We start from the raw sequence: 9,758 nt of genomic DNA, 5'->3' as shown, positions 1-9,758 counted from the left end.
TGGGAAGACTGGCCGGCCTGCATTCTAGTCCTGAATTTGCCTCTTGTTCTCTGTGAGGCTTTGGGCAGGTCACCTCAGCTCTTTTGATGGGCAGTTTCCTCATCTAAAGCAGATCTGGCCCTGTGTAGCAGCATTCATGTCTGTTCAGTGCTTTATCAGTCCCTTTGCTAACCCTTGTTTTACTTTGATCTCACATCTGTGCCTTGTAGATCAGCACTCTGTGGGCTGTTGGCTGTTTTACCATCACTTGATAATTGGGTATCTCCAAATTCGGTTCTTTTCCAGCTACCAGTGGTAGGACTAGAGTGCAGTTCTGACCCTCATCTCTGGAACCCTTTCTCACCCCTGCAGGCTTCTCTCCAGTGGAGAAACTCACCTTATTTTCATGTACTGTGATACAAAGAAAGGTTTGTTAAGGGTCATTGGAGGGCAAGCATTTGAAGGAACTAGAGTAGCCTGGCTAATGACCTGGTGCAGTGGCTGAGTTACAGCTGGTCTGGAGGGCAGATGATCCACAAGGTTGGGTCTGGGGTCAGTTAGTAGTTGAGGATGGGGGTGTTGGGAGCAGATCAAGGCCAGGACTGAAATAGCCTAGGAAAAGTGTTGAAAAACAGAAAACAGTCATTGAGAGAACTGCTCCAGGTTGAGGGGATGCTCTAGGAATGGTAGCTTTGCTGGAGGTTCAGCTCAGGCTCCTGGGGGTCAGATACCAGTACTTGGAGGCCTCAAGAAAACAGTGGGAGCCAGCCCCGTAGGGCTTAGCTGGGCAAAGGAGAGACATTTTTAAGGCTGTGAGCAGGCATGACAGGCATTACTGGAGAGCCCAGACACAAGGATTTGGCACATGCAGGCTTACGTGCAAATTGCAAGTCTGCATTTCTGTAAAATAGACAGCAAAGGAAAATGTGTAATAGATGGACCAATCTAAAGATAGCCTGGAAAAATGAACTCACTTAAGTAAAAACCAAGCAGTTTACTTCCTGCTCACTAGCAGGTCGAAGCCTAATCTTTAAAACTGATGTCCTTATCTCAGAGCTCCCCAGGTGATAATATTAGCCCTCACTGACATGGTCTCTATCCTCTCCATAAATACCTTTCCCTCTAACAACAACAATAAAAATGTAGCTTTCTAGCCCACGGGGCTGTTTTTTGATTCCTAATATGCCCTGAACTGAACTCCTTGGTTTATGGAAGAAGCTCAATGTGAAACTGCAGATCGACTCTTTCATCACAATCCTTTTAATTACTGCACGTACCCAATTTTATTATCCAATTATGGGTAAGATTAAAGTTCATCAAACTACATGTTTTATGTGAAGTTCCTTCATTTCCGAAAGATCAGTGGAACATTAAAGAACAAATGAAACAGTCAGTTGCAGATTATACAGGTTGATTTATTATTGATCTTCCATAAACAGCAAAAACTGGCTCTGATATTTTCCCCAGCATAATAGGCCTATGTATACAGTACCCTGTATATCTTTTCATTTCAGCCTTGAAAAAAATACGATATATCCCCAGTGGGACTCATAATTTCGCTGAATGTATAGTGCTTAAGGCTCCACAGCGCCCAGCCAGTTTGTTACAGCAGATGGATGAGAGCCCACTGTTTCATGAAATTGCTTTTGAATATTTGCAGGATGACCTTTTCCCACACTATCCCACGAAAATGCATTAACTCCTTCTGCACAAGATGGAAAAATGCTTTGCTGAACCACGCTCCTGCAAGGTGAAACGTGACAGCTTTTAATATAAAATCTTTCCTGACGTGTTCCCCACTGTCAAAAACAATCTCTGTTTCCTAGAAGTTCCCTTTCAGAGAGAGGAAAGTGGAAGGAGCAAACACAACTCCTGGGTGACATTTACCAAGGTCACACAGCTGGTGGTGGGTGGTGCCAGGATTATAATTCAGGTCTGGCTATCTCCAAAGTGTTTGCAGAATCCATGTCCCTGGAGCACATTGTTTATGCCTGTATTGTAGCTTTATCCTTTTCTTTCCTTTTATTTGAGCAATTTTAGCCCATTTTCCTTCCATCATAACGTGAGCTTATGGTTTTATGTCTGTTCCTCTTCGCCACCACTTCAAGTGTATCTTGCATTTAGTAGCTACTTGGTGTATCACTCAGGGTTCAATCAGAGAAGCAGAACCACCAGGAGGTCCTGCATGTATTAATATATATCAGGTTTTGTTACAGGATTTGTTAGAGGAATTTGGCTTTTGTATCTTGTGCTAGAGCTTGAAGTCCACATACCAGGTTGTTGGGTAGAGAAGATGGATGTGAAGTAGAGGAGAGCGAGAGCATGCTGGAACCCCCAAGCACAAGTTGGAGACCATGCGATGGACTGGGTCCTGGGTTGCTTCTTTTGCCTCTGACCTTGATGGTATAGGTGTTCTACAAAAGCCGGGGCCCCTCATCCTGCAACCAAGCATATGTTCCTGGCCTGGGAGTTGGAGAAGCTGAAGCAGGATGCAGGGGAAGCTGGAGCAGTTGCAGGCCTGGCTGCAAGTCAGATCAGTGGCAGCATGCGGGAGCAAAAGGCTGCTGCTTCTCTTCTCTCCAAATCTCCTATAAGGATCTCCCTTGGGCCCTGCCCTAATGGGAAACCTACAGGAGAGGGAGTTCTGGGAAATGTAGTTCATCTTAACCAAGTTGTCACATTAGAAAGTCACTGTGGTCCACTTCTGTCAACTTGACACCCACATGGATCACCTTCAACCATACTCTCCAAATAAAGACAAGAGCAGAGTCATGCTTCTGCATAACATGACACAACCAATGCACACAGAGCCAAACACTTTCTCACCCTTTCCCCAGAAGAGGGTGGAAAACCCCTTTTTGTCTTGGACTAAGTCTACTCTTGTCTTAGCTGCTTCACACTCCCCCTTTGATACATGTTAACTTAAATCCTGAGATACATGTGCAGTTGCTACTAACCCCATCTATGTAGATGATAAAGGAATGGCAGAGGTGGAAACACATATGTGGTTCATATATATGAACATGTATATAAAAATTAGAAAGACATACTCACAAATATTATAATCCTTATTTCTGCAACCGGTCACATGGTCATAGCTGGTATTTACAACCACCTTTATTCATTGTTCATTAAACATTTCCTTTGCCTTCAGCAAGAATGGCAGGTTGTAGGTCTAGGCCAGGAATCAGAAAACGTTTTTTGTAAAGGGTCATATATTAAAATGTAGGCTTTGAGGACCATTCAGTCTCTATCACAACTACTCAACTGGGAATAGCTGTGTTACAACAATAACTTTATTTACAAAAACAGGATTTACCAAGCTGGATTTGGCCTGTGGGCTATAGTTTGCTGATCACTGGCCATGGCCATGAGCAGTTCTGCCTGAACTGGGTTGTATTTTAGTTTTACATTAACTTTAATCATAGAACAAGGGAGTACTAAAAGGCATCCCAGAGTATTTCCTGAATCCCAGACATGCTCCTCCTTACCCTATTACGTAGGACCAACCCATTTCACTCGTGAGAGTCAGGATCAATCATTCCCACCAGTGCAGTGACCCCTGTTGCCTGATGACTCAATGACAAGAGGGGCTCAGAGTGGCTGGGTGGCAGACTCAGCATCCAGGTCAGTGGAACCACTGGTGTGTCCCCTGGTGGAAGCATTCTTCTCTGTGGTTGTGAGACATCTAGGCACACAGCCTAACGTCATTGGGATGAAAAGTGTAACTTTTGTTAGTAGATATCTAAGGATAATAGGGAGATAAGCCACTTTGTCCCTGGTTAGAAGCTGCTGGCCCCTGATGGAAATACTAGAATTTAGCAGTCTCCATATTTTTATTCAGTTAGCAAACACTTATTAAGTACCTACTGTGGTGCCTGGCTCTGGCTGGAATGCAGTGGTCACCAAGACAAAGATTGTTGCTCCTTTCTGGAGTTCCCAGTGTAGCAGTGGAGATAGACATTACACAAATCAACAGACACAGAGTTACAAATGGATGCTATGATCGAAAATAACAGAGGGGACCTACTTTAGTTAGGGGGCCATAGAAAGCCTCTCTGAGAAAATGACTTTTAAGATGAGACCTGAAAAATAAGAAAAGTAGATTTATGCTAGGACCAGTGGGAAGCGCATCCGAGGCAGGGAACAGCTTGATAAAGGCCCTGGTTTTTTTCCAGTCCAGTTTGGGTGGAGAAGAGTGAGCCATGGAAAATGTGGCGTAAACTTGGAGAGAGAGTCACAGGATGGATTATGCAAGGCTGCAGGGCTAAACGGTTAGGATTTTATGCACTGGGTACATTGGACAGCCATGGAAAGGTGTTAAGCAGGGAAGTGGCTGCTTTGGTTGCTGGTGGAGAGTGATTAGTAGGAGGGCAGGAGAGGATGTGAGGAGATAAGGCAGGAGGCCCTTGCAGTCATCCCAGTAAGACATGAGGGCACCTTGGGTCAAGTGGTTGTTGTGAAAATAAGTGGGTGGATACTGAAGATACATTTTGAAGGTGGTATTGTTAGTGCTTGCTGAGGGTTTGATTGTAGAGGAAAATGGAAAAGGAGGAGTCAAGGATGACTGTCAGGTTTTGGGCAGGTGGGTGCTTCTGCTATGTATGTACTAGAGAAGATTGGCAGAAAGAGAGGGTGAAATGAATTTTTTATTGTAGTAAAACATATATAACATAAAATTTATCATCCTAACCATTTTAAAGTATACAGTTCAGTGACATTAAATACATTCACGTTATTGTACAGTCATCACCATCACCCATCTCCATAATTTTTCCATCATCTCACTCTGAAACTATGTGACCATTAATCAGTAACTCTTCATTCTTTGACCCCCCTCCTGCCCTTGGCAACCACTATGCCATTTTCTGTTTCTATGAGTTTGACTACTCTAGGAGTAGTATGATAAGTGGAATCATATCTTTTTGTGATTGACTTATTTCACTTATTTCACTTAGCATTATATCTTCAGGATTCTTCCATGTTATAGCATGTGTCAGAAGTTCCTTCCTTTTCAAGGCTGAGTAATATTCCATTGTATGGATATACCACATTTCATTTATCCACTCATCTCTCAATGAACACTTGGGTTGCTTCCACTTATTGACTGTTTTGAATAGTGCTGCTATAAACATTGATGTACAAATAAGGGCTGAAGTTCCTGCTTTCACTTTTCAGAAGTGGAATTGCTGGACTATAGGAGAATTCTGTGTTTAACTTTTTGAGAAACCATATTGTTTCCATAGCAACTACACCATTTACATTCCCAGCAACAGTGCACAAGTGTTGCAATTTTTTATAACCTTGTCAACATTCATTTTTAAATAATAGTCATTTTAATGGGTGTGAAATGGTGCCTCATTGAGGTTTTGATTTGCATGAAATACAAATTTAAGTTTTGACATGCTGGGCTTGAGATTCTTGTGAGACATCCCAGTGGAGGTGTCAGACAGTTGGATGTCAGAGGCTGGAGTTCTAAAGAAAGGTAGGGTTAGAGGTTAATGTTCATGTCACCAGCACATAAGTGATTGTGCAGGGCCTGGAGGAGGCCACTGAGAGAGTTAAAGGAGAGCACCCAGAGTGGGTCCTGTGGAAATCAACCAAATAGAGGTGGGGGAGGAGAGGGAGAGAAAAGCCATTGCTGTATGGGGAAGCGGGAGAGTGGTCCTGTAGAAGCCCAGAGAAGAAGCTACTTCAAGAAGGATGGGGTGGCCACCTGTGTCAGGGGAGCTACAAGGCCAGGTGAATTCAGGTAGCCTGGGGTCACCTAGATGCTGTGCTGGTGCAGAAGGGATTTGAGGAGCTAGGGCTCCAGCAAGTGTGAGGTGAGCTTGAACCATCATGGACGGTTTTCATTGTAGCCACTGAGGTTACTGCTTTCAGAAACTGTATCATTCAATTATGCATTCCCTGTCTGCAGGTTGATGGTAACCTGCAGAAGTGCCCATTGTCCTTTCCTGTTTTAAGTGGGTAGAGGACAGTTTTCCATGAGGTTCCATATTAGGCCTTGCTAAAGCCTCTTTCTGGAACAGAGAGTCAGCAAAATTGTTGGGTCCAAAAGAGGGATGCTTATGCAAACTGGGATGATAGTTGGGATGATAGTTGGCTCTGTGAGTGTCCTGATGTATAGAAATGTATGTCATTTAGGGCTTGCATTGGTTGCATATGACAGAAAACTCATCTAACTGTCATGTAATCACACAAAAGTTGGTTTTTCACATGTAACAAGAATACTAAAGAAGCCTGTTCAGGACTGGTTCAGTTCCTTAAAGGATAAACCAAAAGTCCAGTTGTCCAGGTTTCATTTGGCTCTCTGCTTTGCCATTCTTAATGTGTGAGTTTTATCTTCATGGTTGCAAAATGGCTGCTGTTCTTCCAGCCTTCACTTTCACATTCCAGGCAGAAAGAAGATAGAAAGGCAAAGGCACAGACCATGCCAGCTGAGTCGGTTTTGTTTTCCTATGTTCTCACACAGTAAACTTCTGTTTGCATCTCATTCGCTGAATGGGTTCACCTAGTCTAGCTGCAGAGGAACTGGAGAGGTATTTTTAATTGGACATATTGCCATGCTGAACAAAATCAGAGTCCTATTGTTGGAATAGAATATGGAGAGAAGGAGAAAATGGGTATTAGCTAAGTCACTAGCAATGTCTGCTGCAGCTAGGAAGAAAGAGTAATGGGCTGGGGGTTCAGGAGAGGAGGAGGCAGAGCATAAGAAAGAGTAAGGGTCGGCCATGGTGGCTCATGCCTGTAATCCCAGCACTTTGGGAGGCCAAAGCGGGTGGATCACCTGAGGTCAGGAGTTTGAGACCAGCCTGGCCAACATTGTGAAAACCCATCTCTACTAAAAATAAAAAAGTTAGCTGGGTGTGGCGGCACACGCCTGTAGTCCCAGCTACTTGCAGGGCTGAGGCAGGAGAATCACTTGAACCTGGGAGGCAGAGGTTGCAGTGAGCTGAGATCACACCACTGCACTCCAGCCTGGGTGACAGAGTGAGATTCCATCTTAAAAAAAAAAAAACGGCCGGGCGCGGTGGCTCACGCCTATAATCCCAGCACTTTGGGAGGATGAGGCGGGCAGATCATGAGGTCAGGAAATCGAGACCATCCTGGCTAATAGGGTGAAACCCCGTCTCTACTAAAAATACAAAAAATTAGCCAAGCGTGGTGACAGGTGTCTGTGTTCCCTGCTACTCGGGAGGCTGAAGCAGGAGAATGGCGTGAACCCGGGAACCCGGGAGGCGGAGCTTGCAGTGAGCTGAGATCGCGCCACTGCACTCCAGTCTGGATGACAGAGGGAGACTCTGTCTCAAAAAAAAAAAAAAAAAAAAAAAGAAAAGAAAGAAAAAATAGAGAGCAAGGCCACTGATGCCTCAGTGGTGCTCATTACAAAGCTGAAATGTCATGTCAGCAGTTTTTAAACGGTGCTTGAACTATTTTCACCTCTTTCTAAATGCGTCTTTCTTGACTCAGCAAATACCCAAAATGTTTCCTGTTACTCTAATTTGTACACTCATTTGAATCTCCTTCTTTACAAATGCCCAACTTGTGAGACCATAACATTTTTCTTTATTTATAAACAATTCTTTCTGGCTGTTTAGGAAAAGAAAAAGATGGATAATTAAAAAACACATAATTACCCCAAAACAACATTAATTCTACTTTGGTGTCCCAGGAGGGAACTCCATCCTGGAGAATTCATGAATGCCTGACCTGGACAATTGTAATGAAAAAAAGTCACAGGAGACCAACATTTTGAATTATTGATTAGAAGGGGGTTTTTCAGGCTCTTTTTGCTTAATTATGCACTCTAAAAGAGGTGACGCAGACGGAGGGAGAGACTGAAGATGCAGAGGTTTAGAGTAGGTGAGAGATGGGAAACCGCTGTATTGTGTTTACCTTTTTATGAAGCTGTACCTTTGGAGTTCATGGGCAGTGGCTCAAAAAAAAGGGGTCTTGAAGGAGGAGCTTAAGGATTGAATAATGAGTTCCATGCTTGCTTCGACAGCACAGACACCAAAATTGTACCGATACAGAGATGAGCATGGCCCCTTTGCAAGGATGACATGCAAATTTGTGAAGCATTCCATGAACAAAAAAAAAAAAAAAAAAAAAAAAAGAGAGATCCCTGCTGGTCTTTTGACAAAGAGATTTCTACATATGAATACTGTGCTTATCCTGTGGAGTGGACAGGTGGACCAGGTGCCTCCCTTCACTGCACACTTACTCTGAGAATCCTGGCATCTTGACACAGGCTTCCCAGAACCCCATTTTCCTGAGAATCATGTGCTGGGCTTCCCGGGAGAAATAGTAGAGAGGCATTCTGGGATGAAGGCCTGATTTTGGGGTAAAGGGATCAAGATTTTGGAACTAAGGCTGCTCTATGCTCACAAAGGAGCATCTGAATAACCTAGAAAGCATCCCGGGAAGGGTCAGTTGCTGGGCCTGGTTTCTAACTAGGATGCTCTTTTGTGGGTAGTGCTGGGTGCTGTCATTCTGGTGGCTGCTAAGCCATCCCTGGGATGCTCGTCACCAAGTCCTGTCAAGTTGGCAGTGCCCTCTGGGATCCCCTGCTGCTTTCTGCCTTGCTGGCTGCATTCTGTGGCCTTCTCTCATCTCAGTCCATCCAGAAGCTGCTGCATGTGTCCCTTGCTCTCCTAGAATGCTCCCCAGCCCCTTTGCCCTCAGACACAGTGGGTGCCCCCCTCCCTCTATCAGAACCCTGCTTACTTGTCACTTCCTCCAGGAAGACTGCTGGCACCTCCTTTTCCTATACTAGGTCAAGGCCTCCTGTTAAACACTTTCCAGCATCTGGTGTTTTTATTCTTACAGTTTATTGCAGTTTGTGATGAAACATTTATTTACAGGATGAGATGCTTAACATCCATCTTTGTCATTAGGCTGTATGCCCCACCAGTGCAGGTGCCATGCCTGGTGTTGCTTACAGTGATATCTCCAGAGCCTTCCTCACCACTGGGCACATAGTAGGCTTTGACTAAACAACTCTTCCTCTCCACCACCTGAGGCTGATTTATAGTTCCCATTTTATGACTGTGGAGGCTCAGAGGAGTTCATTGACTGACCTGAGGTCACACAGTAAAGGTTACTGGTTAGGGTTGAGCTGGAATTCGCACCCACATCTGGGAGGTGCGAATTCCAGCTCAACTCCTGCACCCAGGGAGTGGCCACCAGTGAGCCTGGAGCAGAGCAGATGGCAGCAGCCTCATCCTAACACCAAGGACCTTGCTGCAGTGGGCAGTGCTGTGGACTCACACACCCTGGATTCATTGTTGGTGGCCACTCTCCTTGTCTGAATGATGTCCCCTGTGTCCCCTTGTGCTAGTGGGACCTGTGAGCCTGTCCCCAGTGGGTACATGAGGACCACGATAAGGCCACTTTTCTCCAGCCAGGCTGGGCCTTAGGATGCTCAGCCAGACTCCCCACCTTGCCATTCCTGGATTCCTTCCTTAATTTGACCCTTTGGATTCAGGGCACACCTTTGCCAGCAGGATGCCATCCTTCATTGCTGTGTGACAGTTTTGAATTTAGGGCAGATTCACCTAGAGCTGGCTGTTCTACCATTGTGCCACCCACAGACACTTCCATCTCGCCCCCCTTGTCCTCTGTGAGACTCAGCAGCTGGCACTGTGTCCCTGACCCAGATCATGTGTCTGGACACTGCCTGCCTCCTGTGGGTGCTGGTTCCATGGTGGCCCAGGAACCCTTGCTGCCAGCAGGGGCCCTCAGCCAGGGCCTGGCACACTGTGCCCAAGCAGATG

At 45.2% G+C, this 9,758-nt stretch overlaps 1 non-coding gene across 1 annotated transcript; it reads left to right on the top strand.

Annotated features, from left to right (window-relative positions):
- Positions 1-7,971: 7,971 nt before the first annotated feature.
- On the top strand, positions 7,972-8,075 carry LOC126960210 (U6 spliceosomal RNA). Its single transcript, XR_007727789.1, has one exon. It is a non-coding gene; the product is annotated as a U6 spliceosomal RNA (small nuclear RNA).
- The last annotated feature ends 1,683 nt before the right edge of the window (positions 8,076-9,758 follow it).

The sequence above is a fragment of the Macaca thibetana genome, chromosome 7 (assembly GCF_024542745.1).
Source record: "Macaca thibetana thibetana isolate TM-01 chromosome 7, ASM2454274v1, whole genome shotgun sequence".
Lineage (NCBI taxonomy): Eukaryota > Metazoa > Chordata > Mammalia > Primates > Cercopithecidae > Macaca > Macaca thibetana.
This window is presented reverse-complemented; position numbering and strand designations above follow the sequence as displayed.